We start from the raw sequence: 14,504 nt of genomic DNA, 5'->3' as shown, positions 1-14,504 counted from the left end.
AAGCAATAAATAAAGAAATAAAATAAAAATATTATTGCTTTGGTTCTCAAAAAAAAAAAAAAGAACTGCCCAGCTTAATTTTGCTCCAGATCCTTCACTGCTTTGTTGCCTTTCACTGGACAAGATTTAGGGCCTCAATATCTTTCTTATAGTGAGGGGTCCAAAACAGAACACTGATAAACAGACCGGTATTGTGATCAATAGAACTTGAGGAAGAAATTCATCTTTCATGAGGAGCTCCTCTTTGAACAGCACCAGGAACTAAGACAGGTGTTTGATTATTTCCTGCTATGAGGCAAAGATGGATCAGCAGATACAGCTGGAATCTATCTCTCTCCTCCCCACTTTATTCCCCACCTTCAGTTCTTTTTGGAAAGGAAATGCTGCAAATCTGGACTTATTTGGGAAATCACCGTGCACACAATGAAGTGAGAAAGCACCGTGCACATGAACAAGGCAAGATCCTGGATCAAGCTTTCAGTGGAAGGGAAATGCCTGAAAGGATTGAGCAAAGTCCTGGCGAAAAATACCTGGGGTTCCTGTTGGTGGGAAGCTGAACATGAGCCAGCAGTGTGCTCTCACAGCACAGAAAGTTAACCATATCCTGGGCTGCATCAAAAGAAGCACGGCCAGCAGGGCAAAGGAGGCGATCCTGCCCCTCTACTCTGTGCTGATGAGGCCTCATCTGGAGTACTGCATCCAGATGCAGAGTCCTCAGTACAGGAGAGACATGGACCTGTTGGAGCATGTACAGGTCACTGATACATGCCATAGAACTGATTCAAGGGCTGGAACACCTCTCCTATGAGGACAGGCTGAAAGAGCTGGGGCTGTTCAGCCTGGAGTACAAAAGGCTCCACGGTGACCTGAGAGCAGCCATGAAATCCTTAACAGGGGAAAGTAGAAAGAAATACAAATAAAAGAGATTTCCATTAGGATATTTAGCAACACAGTCAGTAAGGGAAGTCAGTAAGGCACAGGTGATTTGCTACATACTACCAGAAGAAGAAATAAATATTACAATTCAATGGTAAATTCAGTTGTATTCACTTTTACTTCTTCATAGACTAAGATCTGAATACATAGAAAACCAAGAGAAAATTTATTACAGGGATTATAGCTCTTTCATTAAAAATGTCTGAAACTTAATAAAGAAAGTCAGCCAGGGATGGATTTATTGACCATATCAAATATGACCCCTGACTTCAATTCTTTGTGTTGCTTTTTACAAGGAAATGTTCTCTTGGCAGTGGGGTCAGCATATTTGGTGTTGAAAGATGCTGTAGAGCAAGGACTGACTCCACTCAGACATCAGGATGCCCAGGACAAGTAGGGTTCCCAAAAGGGGAAACTACAAGCTGCCATCAACATCTCAAAGTAAAATCTCTTGGAGAAGGCAGGTTTGTGCAGAGCCAGAAAGATCATGAGGCTGCAAACACTTTCAAGGCATATTATGGTAAAAGCGAAGTTCTCCAGCACATGTAGATACCAGGAGGAGAGAGAAGGGGGTCCATGCACTGTCACTGTCTTTCCTCTGATATTCTGTATAGTTCCATAGCAAATTAAATTCTTTGGCAGGTGAATTGCTGTAATAACAGAAGTAAAATAATAAAAAAAGCCATCGCCTGGGCACAATGAGGCACACTGAGAAACAGTGAAGGGACAAGAAGGAGAGACCTCAGCTTCCTCTGTTGTGGGTCTTCAAAGTGCACCTGCAGCAGTCAGCTATTTTCCCTTATTATTTGGCTCTTTTCAAGATTTTCTTTGTGATACTGTTTTTATTTTTTTATTATTTTTATTTTTCTGTTTCCTAAGAGTCTCTACATGTTGTAGGTACTTCCCTCATCCAAAATTTCCTTTCTTCTTACGATAAAAGAATACAGATTATTCCCTCAATAATGGGAAAGGACAAATAGAAGCTGCTTCACCCCATCTGAGGTCAGGCTGTTTCCACACATAGGAAAATTGCAGGTAAGTGGAGGGGATTTTATCTAAGTGTAGGAACCAGGGGTGAAAATGTTGATTTTCTCCTCTATGAGAAGGGCAGAGCCAGCCATGCACACCCACAGAGCACAGAGCTTTTCATTGCTTCTTCATTTTTAAGTAAAATCATAGGGAAACTGTCAGACAATCAATGTGCAGAAGTGGTACAATCTCTTGAAAAGCCACTTATAGATCTGCAAAACTTGCAAAAAACAATTTTCTGTTTATCCAATTGTTTTCCCATCTCCAGATAAGACCCCGTGCTCTGATCCATTTTTTGTGCGTGCATCAACAGATTTACAAAAAGAAACAAGTCAGCAACTGGCAATTTATTCAAGGTGTTGAAAGTATCAGACAGTTGGTAGATTAGAAAGCAAACTGATTCCTCCAGAATTTCTTGGGGGACTCTCAGGAAATGGGATCCAGTAGGAGCTGGTCTGATGTGGGGACTACTCCATTTCTAAGGAACTGTACATCAATGAGGAACTAGTTCAATGCTTTCTCAATCAAAGAAAAACCTGACTTCAGTACACGTCTGACCAAATGCCCAAGCTGTACAAACCTAAGTCAAGGTGTGAATGCAACTCTCTGAAAGGAAATTTTGTCATTTATTTCATTTATTTCATTAGTAAACATGGAAGTTTGGTGGCCCTTCCAGGCAGGGGGGCTGGAGCTTCATGATCCTTGGGGTCCCTTCCAACCCGGGTCATTCTGTGATTCTGTGATTCATTTCTCTGCATTGACAAGACTATCTTCCTTGTGTAAGCAGAAAGAAGAGCTGCTGGAGAGGAGCTCTGCTGAGAGGGACCTGGGCGTCCTGGTGGACGACAGATTGACCATGAGCCAGCAGTGTGCCCTTGTAGCCAAAAAAGCCAGGGGTGGGTAAAAGATCTAACACACATCTCTATGATGGGGGTGGCCCAATCACAAGCAGTGGTGCGCTCAGTTGTTCTGCTTGCCTGCTCCTCGAGGAGTTAGGAGAAATCTATGCCTGTTGCGTGTTCGAGTGCATGCGCAATGCCATGTGGAGGGCTTATCACAATAAAGATTGGCGGATTTGCTGCGTAGACCGGTCAGAACTCAGATCTGCGTTGTGCTTCCTGCGGCACCAAACGCCCAACAGTGGCAGTTCCGTGTATTGGCCAGTAGGTGGCAGCAGAGACCATGGAAAGAACGTCTGCGGGACAGACCCTGGGGATCCGTTCTCTTTTGATTATAGGGGAAATATATTGAAAGCTTCAGATTTCATTAATCTTTGTGGGAATCATATAATGTGCAACTCAGATCTACCTCTTCGTGCAGTGACTGCCTGTAAATTTGCTAGAGCCTGATATAATATGGCCTTGTGCTTTCCGCTAACTCACCTTCATTTCATTTTCATTACATTTGCTTGGTAGTCAGATTTTGGTGTGTGGATATTTTAAAACAATCTAACTGACATTGGCAAAAAATTAAAAATAATAAAAAAATGCACGACAGCATCAATTGTATCAATTTTTATAGATAATATAAAGAAGAGCAGTTTCCCTTAGTTTTCTGTGCCTCTTTACTTTCTTACCCTCTCCCCTTGTGTGAGAAACTCTCAAAGTCAAAGATTTCTAGTTAGGCAAAGCTGGCAGCGATAGCAGCAGTGCTTATTCATTACTGCAATACTGCGCGCACATCCCCTGTTGGCAAGGGAGAAACTGCACACCAGTCAGTGAAATCAATTCTGTTCTATGCCCTAAACCCAATGCAGGTAATGCTCTCATGGCTCTCATTGGTTGAGCATCTCAGGCTCACACACTCCTCCAGACTGTTGCTAGGATTCATTTCCATAGAAGGTCAATTACCAACCTCTTGCTTTTAGGTCTGCCTTGTACTTTTCTGCGGACAGAGAAGGGCAATGTTTCCAACAGTCAGTACATTCATTCTGTCCTGTGCTGGGCTCTACCCACCCTGCGTATTTATCTTGTGCTTGTCTCAATTCTACCCATGTCAGAATGCCCCTAGTCTGAACTTAACTCTGTTCAGCAACTTTCTTGGTGGAAAAACTACTTATACAGCTGTTTTACAAGAGGGTTATACATTCAGTTAGGGCCTACACTATGTACTGAAAATACTGGAAACTTCCACTGCAAAACCACAATCTACCTCTCCCATCTGTGCAGCCTTGCAGACCCAGAGCACGCCAGGTTATTTCTGCTTTCATAGCATTTGCATGCTGTAGGGTGAGCAAAAGGTTCTGCTGCTTGATTCTTCTGCAAGAGCTGCCTACCGGCAAATGGTTGCAGGGATGGAGCATGTGACAGAAAGCATTTGTCTCCACAAGAGCAGAGTTACATTCAGTGCAGAGTGTGAGAGTCAGGTTGGTGTGGAAAAGCACTGACACGCTGGGGATGATGCAGTGCTCACATGTCTAACACTCACAGACATTACTGTCAGAAGGATGGTGCTGTGTTGTGCTTCTACCTTTGGCAGCCCCTGGAGAAATGCTGTGGCACACAGAACACCTTTGTATTGCACTGACTGCTGCCATGCAGCATGGATTTAACACACCAAATCCAGAGGAGCATGACTGCATCTAACTGCCCTGAGAAAAACTCCTGTAGCTGAAGAGATGAGGAGGCAGCTGCTCATCTGCAGAACAAGCAGTACTGCCAGACATTGGGCCAGGTGAGCACCTCCTGCTGCAGCGTGATGATGACAGGGCTGGAGATGATCTGCAAAGCCAGCTTAAAAGTGGGAGACATGAGTCAACACGGCAGGAGGACAGAGGTGTTAGGAAGCAGCCAAGGCATCAAAGAGTATCAGAAGGCTTTGAAAGGTATCACAAAGCAACAGCCAGGAAGACTGGAATTATCATGAGCAGCAACCTGGATGCTAGAGATTATTTGCTCCCATACAAAATGGTAGAGATCTTGCTGCAGACATCCCAAAGCCAGGCAAAATGGGAACCCAGAGCTCTGCCTGCACGAACCCCACAGCCAGAGTGTTGCAAACTGAGCTGCCTTGCTGTTTGTTGCATTCATCCCAATCCCTGTGAATGAAGACTCGGAATGCAGTCAAGGCGATGACTGAGCATGAGAGTGACTTTATTCAATAAAAGACAGGAGGGCTTGAGAGGTCAAGGGTGAAGATGGGACTCCTCTTGTCAAGATGAGAGTGGCTCAGAGCTGGTGCTGCTGCCTGGTGCCTGGGACTGGCAGCCTGACTCTAAGTCCCCATCTAAGATGCTCAGCTTCACCTCACTGATGCTGACCTGCTCCTGCATGGTGGTGCTGCTGCTGGGGCACTCGGGCTGTGCTTGGGATGGGCAGCACTGCAAAGGCGCTGGGTCACAATCCAGGCAGGTGACTGCTGTGTCTGGCAGGCTCAGGTCAGGAGCTTCAGCAGAGCCAGGAGATATGAGAGCATGAACGTGGATAAGCCCCTTGTGTCCATCACTGATACCATGTGGAAGGCTGTCATCCGAATTGCAGCGATTTGTGCTTAATAAGAACTCTCCATTGATGGAAACACACTGCACATCACTACTTGGTTTGGATCTTTGGGGTTGACAAGGGCTCGAATCACCTAGGAAGGCATAGAAACACAAGGGTTAGAGTCAAACATTTGCAAGTTGAATCATGAAAGAGGTTGTTGATATTTGGTAATAGAGTGGCGGCAGGAAGAAGCAAATAGGCTTCAAGCAACAGAGCCACTGTCTTGAAAGTGATCCTCGTGCAGGTCCAGCTCGTGTGTTGTTTCACTGTAATCTGCTTCTTTGGGTCTACCTAGTGGGCAGCAGCACTCGAGCTGTTACTGATATCACTGAAAAGAACTGGAGACAATTGTTCTATTCCTAAGAGCTTCAAGGTGCCCAGAAGCACAAATAGAAACCAGCAGTATTTCATCACTTCACCAAAAGGAAGGTCAAACACCTGAGCTGTGAAGAGCAGTTACAGAACCTATGCATAAGATCACACCAGACATACTTTGTTCTAACAACAGTTATGGCACATAGTCCATTTCCTTCAATATTCCCAAAATGAAATGATGTGGAGCATTACAGGGAAAGAAACACTGCACACAGACACTATGACGCTGATTAGACTCAAGCAGCAGACTTAAAACAAGTCAGAGTTTTAGATTCCAGGATATTTCAGGACCTATCATGTGTGAAATTCAGTTACACAACAGTGCCTAGGTGCCTGCGTTTCAAGCAACTTTCAGATCACAGCCATGAAAAATAAAAACAAATTCAGTGCAGAAATAGCAATCCTGTACCTTAATACTCATGAGATTATCCATTTTTTACTGCATTCTGACTAAGTTCTAAAACTTGCTCATCCCAGTTCACTTCAACAAGTTCCACCAGTTCAAGCAACGCAGTTCTGAGATCCTGTGTATGTTATGCAGATAGAATTGAACAGTGCAGAAATAATCTCTGACAGCTTTAAGAGCTCCGTTCTGCTTACAAACTCTCAGTCCAAAATTATTCGCAGTTTTAAGGAAATGAACACCTGAAGCAGTTGGATCATCTGCCATTTGCCGCATTCTGCTTCTTGGCATCATGATTAGCACAAAGGGTTTTCTGCTGTCCTGCAGAGATGGACAAAGTCCTGCTTACAAATGGACCAAGTTTCAGTGTACAGCAGAGTTTTTACCAGACTAACAAGCCACGTCATTCAATTCATTTGCTCAGGTTGTTATGCACTCAGAAAGGAAACAGAACTGTTGAATTCTGAAGGTAATCTGTGGGGTCCTGTAGAGAGTGTTTTTTACAGCTAGTTAGCTGAGAAGGGTTGTAAACACGGTGCGGTTAATCAAGCAGCCATAACACCTGCAAGGACAGTGAGAACAACAGGATGCCCTGTGATGGTTAGAAACTAGCCATGGTTCTGGGAACTCAGCAAGGGAGTAGGTTTCAGTTGATAACAACAAGCTGTTAAGATACTCGGGGATGGTATGTAATTGGGAACCAATGATGAGCTCCACTTTTGCAATATGTATGAGCTAATTATCCGTATTATAAAGGTACACGCAGCCAAGGAATAAATGAGATTCGCTGATCATGTCAATGACAGGTGTGGTCGTCTGCTTTTCTCCCTCCGTTCTGCAAGAATTGGTGATCCTCGACGTCGCCTGATGATACTTTGTTTGGAGCAGGAATGACAAATTTCCCTACAGCGTACTGTGATGTCTTAGAGCAAGGCAGAAAAGAAACAATATTAAGGGGTGATGCTGACATGTTGCAAGCCTTTCCTATGTTGTATCATCCGAATCAGGTCCCCCGTTGGGAATCCCTGCCTTATGAGGCAGTGAAGGAGCTAAGGGAGTCAGCGAGAACATACGGAGTTCAGTCAGCGAGAACATACAATCTTTTGGTTGCAAACAGTGACAGTTACTCTATGACCCTTCACAACTGGAAAACTGTGTTAAGAATGATCCTCTCTCTTATGCAATACACCATGTTTATGACTGAATACCAGCTACATAATTTGACTAATATCTTTTTGCCTCAAATTGGGACAAATCCATGTGGCACAGCACCTCTTCAACTGTGTCAGACAGATGTCACTCACGTTCCTGAATTTGGCTGTCTAAAATATGCACATGTAACAATAGATACTAATTTTTCTTACGTATTTACCACAGCACATACAGGTGAACACAGTCATGACACCAGTAAACACTGGTTATCTGCTTATGCTGCTATGGGAGTACCACATACTACAAAAACAGATAATGGGCCTGCGTATACCTCTAAGGCCACTCGAACTTTCCTCCAAGAAGGGTGTGTTAAACATACTACAGCCATTGCTCATTCTCCCACTGGACAAGCTATCACTGAGCACATTTATCAAACATTGAAATCCATTCTTATTATTAAACAAAAAAGGGGGAATATGGGAGACACGCTACAAGAAATATTATGCAAGGTTTTGCTTGTTTTGCTTGTGCTGAATTTTTTGAAAATATTATGTAAGGTTTTGCTTGTTTTGCTTGTGCTGAAGTTTTTGAATCGTGTTCATAGAGATACAGCTTATGTGGATCGTCATTTTGAGGCTTCCCCAGTGCTAAAGGAACAGCCTATGGTTAATGTTTGGAATATGGCCATAGGACTTTGGGACTGTCCCCTACCACTGACAACTTGGGGTTGTGAATATGCTCGTATTTCCACAGGGACTGGCCCTGTGTGGGATCCAGCATGATATCTTCGGTCTCATCTGAAGGCAGAAAATAGCATCCAGCCTTTATAGTAATTGTAATTGTGTGTTTCTTACTTAGTGATATTGCTTTGTAACTTGCTGTGTTATAGATAACATTAGTAATAGTTTGACATAGTGTGTGATTTTCTGTTTTACCAATGCAGTCTCAAGATTTAGAGTTTTAGGCATTAGCTAGGATGTTGTGTGCTTCTTCTATTTTAGTAATAGATCAGATGTGTATTAAACAGGATTTGATGTAATCAATGCTAGAATCTACAGGAATAGCTCTTTTAATGTTTTAGTACTGTTTGGTTATGATGTTATTAGCCTATTAATTAGCTTTTCTTAATTTGCAAAGACAAAACCTGAAAAGGAATCCCAGGCAAAGAGATGACCCTGTATCATAGAATAGATACCTCTCTTACATCCAACTAATTGGGATTTTTGAAATATAACCATGCATCGTTTTAGACAAAAGTGCATGCTAATAGAATTAAATTTGATAGTTTATTCTGTTTTCCAAGCAGGTGTTCCACTTGGGCTCTATATCACGCACTGGCCATGCAGATATGGTGTACAACTGGAAGAAATCCTTCAGACCCTGAATGCAGGAGAGAATCTGTGATGGGTGAGAGAGGAAATGTGCACCTTGAAGCAGGGGACGCCCTGCTGGCACTACCTGTCGCATCCACCACCAACATGGCTTGCTGTTTCTCAAGGGTCAATAAGTAATAATGCCCCTAGTGATACTCTAGTACGTTTGTCCTCTAAAATTGGTTCTATTTGACATGCTACTTCATAAAATTGCACGATCATTAATCAATTATTAGCCCGGATAAGTCAGTCGGTAGAGCATGGTTATGAGCATCTTAAAAGCATTTATTGCACAAATTTTAGTGGTCATTAAAATCAATACATCAGAGTATATGAAAATTGAAGACTTTTCCTGATCAGTTACAGATTAACACAATGGGACCCTCATGGATTTATTTTCAGTTTACAGAAACTTAGGTTGCAGTACAAACATGTTTGTTCTTCTTAGTGGGTTTAACAGTAATGTTGTTATGTTGTATTTGACTTGTCTCTTTTTTCACTTTTAGAGTATTGTCAATCGAGGCCTTGATTGAGTTATAATAGTTATGTTATTAATTTAAGTAGTGTTGCTATTCTATAGGCAGTATTGTAAGAAGAATTCTACGGAGCGTCCGTCATGGATCCAGATGAGAAGTTCACAGAACAGCAGCTACGAAGCAGGATAAAACTACATGAGAACTGATTGAACAAATGAACTGAACTGCTTGTTAAATATGATTGATCGGTCGTTAAATCAAACCCTTTTTCAGCCTAAAAGAAAACGGGGGAAATGTAGAGAGTGTTTTTTACAGCTAGTTAGCTGAGAAGGGTCGTAAACATGGTGCAGCTAAGCAAGCAGCCATAACACCTGCAAGGACAGCAAGAACAACAGGATGCCCTGGGATGGTTAGAAACTAGCCATGGTTCTGGGAACTCAGCAAGGGAGTAGGTTTCAGTTGATAACAACAAGCTGTTAAGATACTCGGGGATGGTATGTAATTGGGAACCAATGATGAGCTCTACTTTTGCAATATGTATGAGCTAATTATCCGTATTATAAAGGTGCACACAGCCAAGGAATAAATGAGATTCGCTGATCATATGTCAGTGACAGGTGTGGTCGTCTGCTTTTCTCCCGCCGTTCTGCAACAAACACCTATATACAAATTTAAGAACACAACGGAGTAACTGTTACTGTTTATTAACAACCAGTTTTAATAATACGATAAAAGTATGTCCTGAGAAAGGGGAACAAACATGCTTCTTCAAGGTTTTTTAGCTGTTCTGGATCTCAGCCGTCGCTTGATGATCAGATGATCACTTTCCTTCTTTTGTTCCTCAGATTCCTGAAGAAAACATTTCAAAAGTTACTCATCTTTTCACACAAGACTGACAAGCTCTTCTTGACCCACGCAAACATATTTCTTCCCCTAAATGGATTTCAGAATGGCATTTGCTTATTATATTTTATTCAGAAAACTATGGGATACCGAGATCATTTTAATGCAGCTTAATCACAAGGAACAAATATGGAGAATGTACAAAATCCTGTTTATCTTAAAAAAGCACACACATCTGAGGAAAGCCTGAAGGCAGCTTTCATTTTGAAATACTTGTTTTCAAAAGAGTATTATAATACTTGTTTTGTGAAACATGAAGCGTTCAGAAAACATTTTTAGCCTCAATCCCTGTAGCTATGACTTGCCCAGAATTTCAGTTCTCGGTTCAGTTCCATGTTCTCAGAACTACAGTGAGAAAAGAAATTGTCTCATCTTCTTCATCCTCTAACAAAAAAAATAACATTTTGGTTTCTGCCCCTATCATTCGTCAAATCATCAAAAAATTCAGAGGGATATTACAGTATGGGCAAATGATCACTATGCTGAACAGAAAAAGGACTCTAATATAATTAAAAGATGCAGTTCCAACAGAGCAAGAATGTTCTTAGCACAATAGCTGCCGACAGAGTCATGAAACTGGCACATCAGATCCTTTGCAAGTTGGCTTAGACAGGAGATCATAGTTTAAGCATACCTAAAAAGCTGTCTAAGTTGTGCTCTAGAAAAGCGTGTAGTAGAATAATCCCACTCCGACACACTGAAATTATCTATGATTCCAAATTAGAAGACATCTCCGTGATTGCTACATCACCTACTTAGTAAACTGTAAGCCAGCCAAACACAGAGATCTTTGAGGACAAACTAAAACAGAACAGCAGGAAGACCAACAAGAATGACTTGGTAGAATAAAGAAATACCTCAGTACTTTCAACCTCCTCCTGCAAATAGATGAAACCTCCAGTCTGTTTGGACTCCTTAGTAGTTTATTTTAAGCCAAGACTACAGTATAATCGCTTACCGAAGAAGCAGGTATATCTAGAGGGCCAGAAACGACAGTTGAATACAGCTTCCTTTTGCATCGTTTTGGCTTGGTCTCTCCTTCTTCGAGACTTTCAGGTTCGTTTGATTTAGGAGAACTTACTGCTGACATCAGCTTCTTGGCTAGAAGAAATTTGTTTTGATACATAAACCAATCAACTTACTGGTTTTGTGAGTCTTTAAATCACTGAATGCAAAAAAAGCTTCGTAACAAACTTGGTTTATAAATGACACGTAAAATTTAAGTGAAAATACTCAGAAATTGTATTTGTTCATCGAGGTTCTTTATTGCTTCTATAGCTGAAACAGTTTATAGCTTCAGGTACGGCAGCTTAAAGCACGCATTAAAATGGAGTATGAAAGACAATCATGGCTCAGAAGTCGCTGGAAGTCAGAAACTTCAGCAGGAGTTAAACAACAGGCCTAACTTTCGTGCTGACAGAAGCACAAGACAGAACCAACTTTCTCTGTATACTTGTAGGTTTTCACAAATGTAATAATGAATCTCTGAAGAGACGAATAAATGCATTTACTTCATAAATCAAAGGACAAGATAACTTAACATGGCAGACAAGTTCTCTAAGAACACATACATTAATAGCCTACAGCAGAAACAAGCCATTCTACAATGTCTAGAAAACATGGAATAAAACTTATTCTACACCAACCTTTAGAGTGTATAATAGAAGGAGAGCTTTGAATAAAATCTCCAACTTTTTGCAGTGTTTCATCCTTCTTTTTAGTCAGTCTTGAAGCATGTACTCGCTTTCTCAGGAAGTAGTCTTTTCCAGATTTCTGTTCAACAGAGATGTGAACATGTGAAACAAGAGCATTGTTTAAACTTCATTTTAGTTCAACGTTATTTTAAGTTGACATTTTGAGCTTTACTACTGACACCTCTGTTCATTCTGCTGATGATACCACAACGGCAAGTAATGTAGACAATTTTATACCCTTTAGGGAGTTGTCAAAATCTCAGCTATTTCAAGGCATACGTTTCTTACAGTTTCTTAATAAGGCAGTAGTTTCTTTAAAAGTAGCTCCCAAGCTGTGGAGTTGTTTCTTACATAAGCTGTTCTAATTACATAAAATAAACAAACATACAAAACAGAAGACAACAGATGGGAAAAATCTACTACTCATACTCTGACCATGCCAAGGATACTGCTATCACATGTGAACATCTGTTTTTAATAACTGCCATGCATATTAATGATATGAACCTTAGTTTAATACAAGGGCTTCACTTACAAAAGCACACGATAATACACTAAAGCTTCTCTTCCCAACTATTCAGTGTGCAATATCCTTCCCTCCAAATCATTACACAGTACAGCCATTACACGCTCTGGGGACAGACTGACTTGCCCTTTGGTTAGCTTATGGAATTTAATAGGAAGAGCTCATAAGCATGTAAGATTCCCATTCAGGTATACACATAAGGATAAGACACTGCTTCTTTCGTGTGACCACACAATTACAGGAAGTCCCAAGCTAGCTTCAAAACTAGAACAAAAACCAACCATTTTCTCGTCACTTGCAGAGGGTGAATTAAAAGCCATGACAGATTTTGTATTTTTCGTGTTCTCACTTTTCACAAAATCCTGAGAAAATAAGACAAGTTTCAGCCATGATTCTTTTGGAAAGAACAATTGATGTCACAAAAGTGAACACTTTAAACACTTTTGCTAATAGTAGGGAAGTATTTGCTAGTGGTAACTATTCCACTGTAAATCAAATAATAAATAAGCATTCAATTATAAAAACAGGACATTAAGATATCAGTATTAGACATCTCATGATGTCTAAAAAGCTGATTTATGTCTACAGGTTTCAAAGAAAATACACAATGGAGTTAAGAGAAATTCCCTTCTCTTAAACCATTATCACTGAACTTGGCTATTAGTTTTGTTCATTAAAGCAGTTCATTGATTAAATTCTTCAACTACTTTACTGAGGTAGAAATAGCATTTTTTTAATGCTTAAATGAGAATGGTAAAAAGGCATCAGATATTTTGTTTTCTGTTGGGTCTAGGTCATACCTCATCCATGTCATCACTTCTTTTCTTTTTTGCCTTAGGCATTTTCACTCCTAAAGGTATCATGCTGCCGTGCTGCTTTATCTCCGTCTTATCAGGTTCACAGAATCACAGAATCACAGAATGACCCGGGTTGGAAGGGACCTCAAGGATCATGTAGTTCCAACCCCCGTGCCTAGCAGGGCCACCAAACATACACATTTACTAGATCAGGTTGCCCAGGGCCCCGTCCAACCTGGTCTTGAACACCTCCAAGGACGGGGGATCCACAACCTCCCTGGGCAGCCTGTTCCAGGACCTAACCACCCTTCTAGTAAAGAACTTTCCCCTAACATCCAACCTAAATCTTCTCTCCTTCAACTTAAAACCATTTCCCCTAGTCCTGCTATTATCAGCCCTTTCGAAGAGTTTACTCCCCTCCTGGGAGTAAGTTCCCTTCAGGTACTGAAAGGCTGCAATGAGGTCACCCCGCAACCTTCTCCTATTATAAATATAATCATACCTTTTCATTTACAGAGTCATTCCTTCTACTTTGTCTTTCTTCAAGTAAAGGTATTTCTGGCAAAGTCTGAGGGCTACTGTGGTTAATGCGTTGTTTTAATTCCTTTATAAAGTCATCTTTGTCAGCCAGTTCTTTTCTTAACTCTTCTATCACAGTTGCATTATCCTAATAAACAGTAAAAACTGCTGAGTTGTGGGATTGGCAAAAGGAATTAACACACACAAGCAGTATTGCAATTACTTAGTAGCATCAGTTTTAGAATTGCAGGCTAGAACACTTAACTATTCAAGAACAGTAACATTTCACGGATTTGTACGGTCACTGTTACAAGTGCAGTAGTCACAGAATTGCCTGGGAAGTTGTAATACAATATATTTTGATTCTTCTATTTTACTTATGTGCTTCAGCCTTCATCTCTCTTAAGATATAATAACCCGAGCTTTTATTTGTTCCCAAATCCTCGGTACTGTGAGAAAGTCGGCAGTTGTAGGGGAAGTTTTGCTATGAGAACATCTTTCTTCTCAGAGAAAGTGAATCCAAACATTCTCAAAAGAGCACAACTCATTTAGTCTTCTGTTTAGCTTCTGAAATTCTATGCTACGGCTTAGATTGGCTATCCTGATTAAAAGCTGGATGTTGAAATAAGAAATGCAACTTCCAGAGATCATCCCCCCTCTGCTTTTTGATGCTTCCCTTAATCTCTCTCCACGTCCCCTTCTGTCTTTTCAAGCCATTGTAGATACTACCTCAGAGAAAGCAAAGAAAGTAAGAAACCTGAGACAGAACTACTGTCTGAGTATTGAGCCTAGCTTGGGATCCGGAAATGCTGTGAATTATCAGAAAAAGCTACAGATGT

This window comes from Coturnix japonica, chromosome 10 (genome assembly GCF_054131305.1).
Source record: "Coturnix japonica strain WE chromosome 10, WE-NBRP24, whole genome shotgun sequence".
NCBI classification, from domain to species: Eukaryota; Metazoa; Chordata; class Aves; order Galliformes; family Phasianidae; genus Coturnix; species Coturnix japonica.
This window is presented reverse-complemented; position numbering follows the sequence as displayed.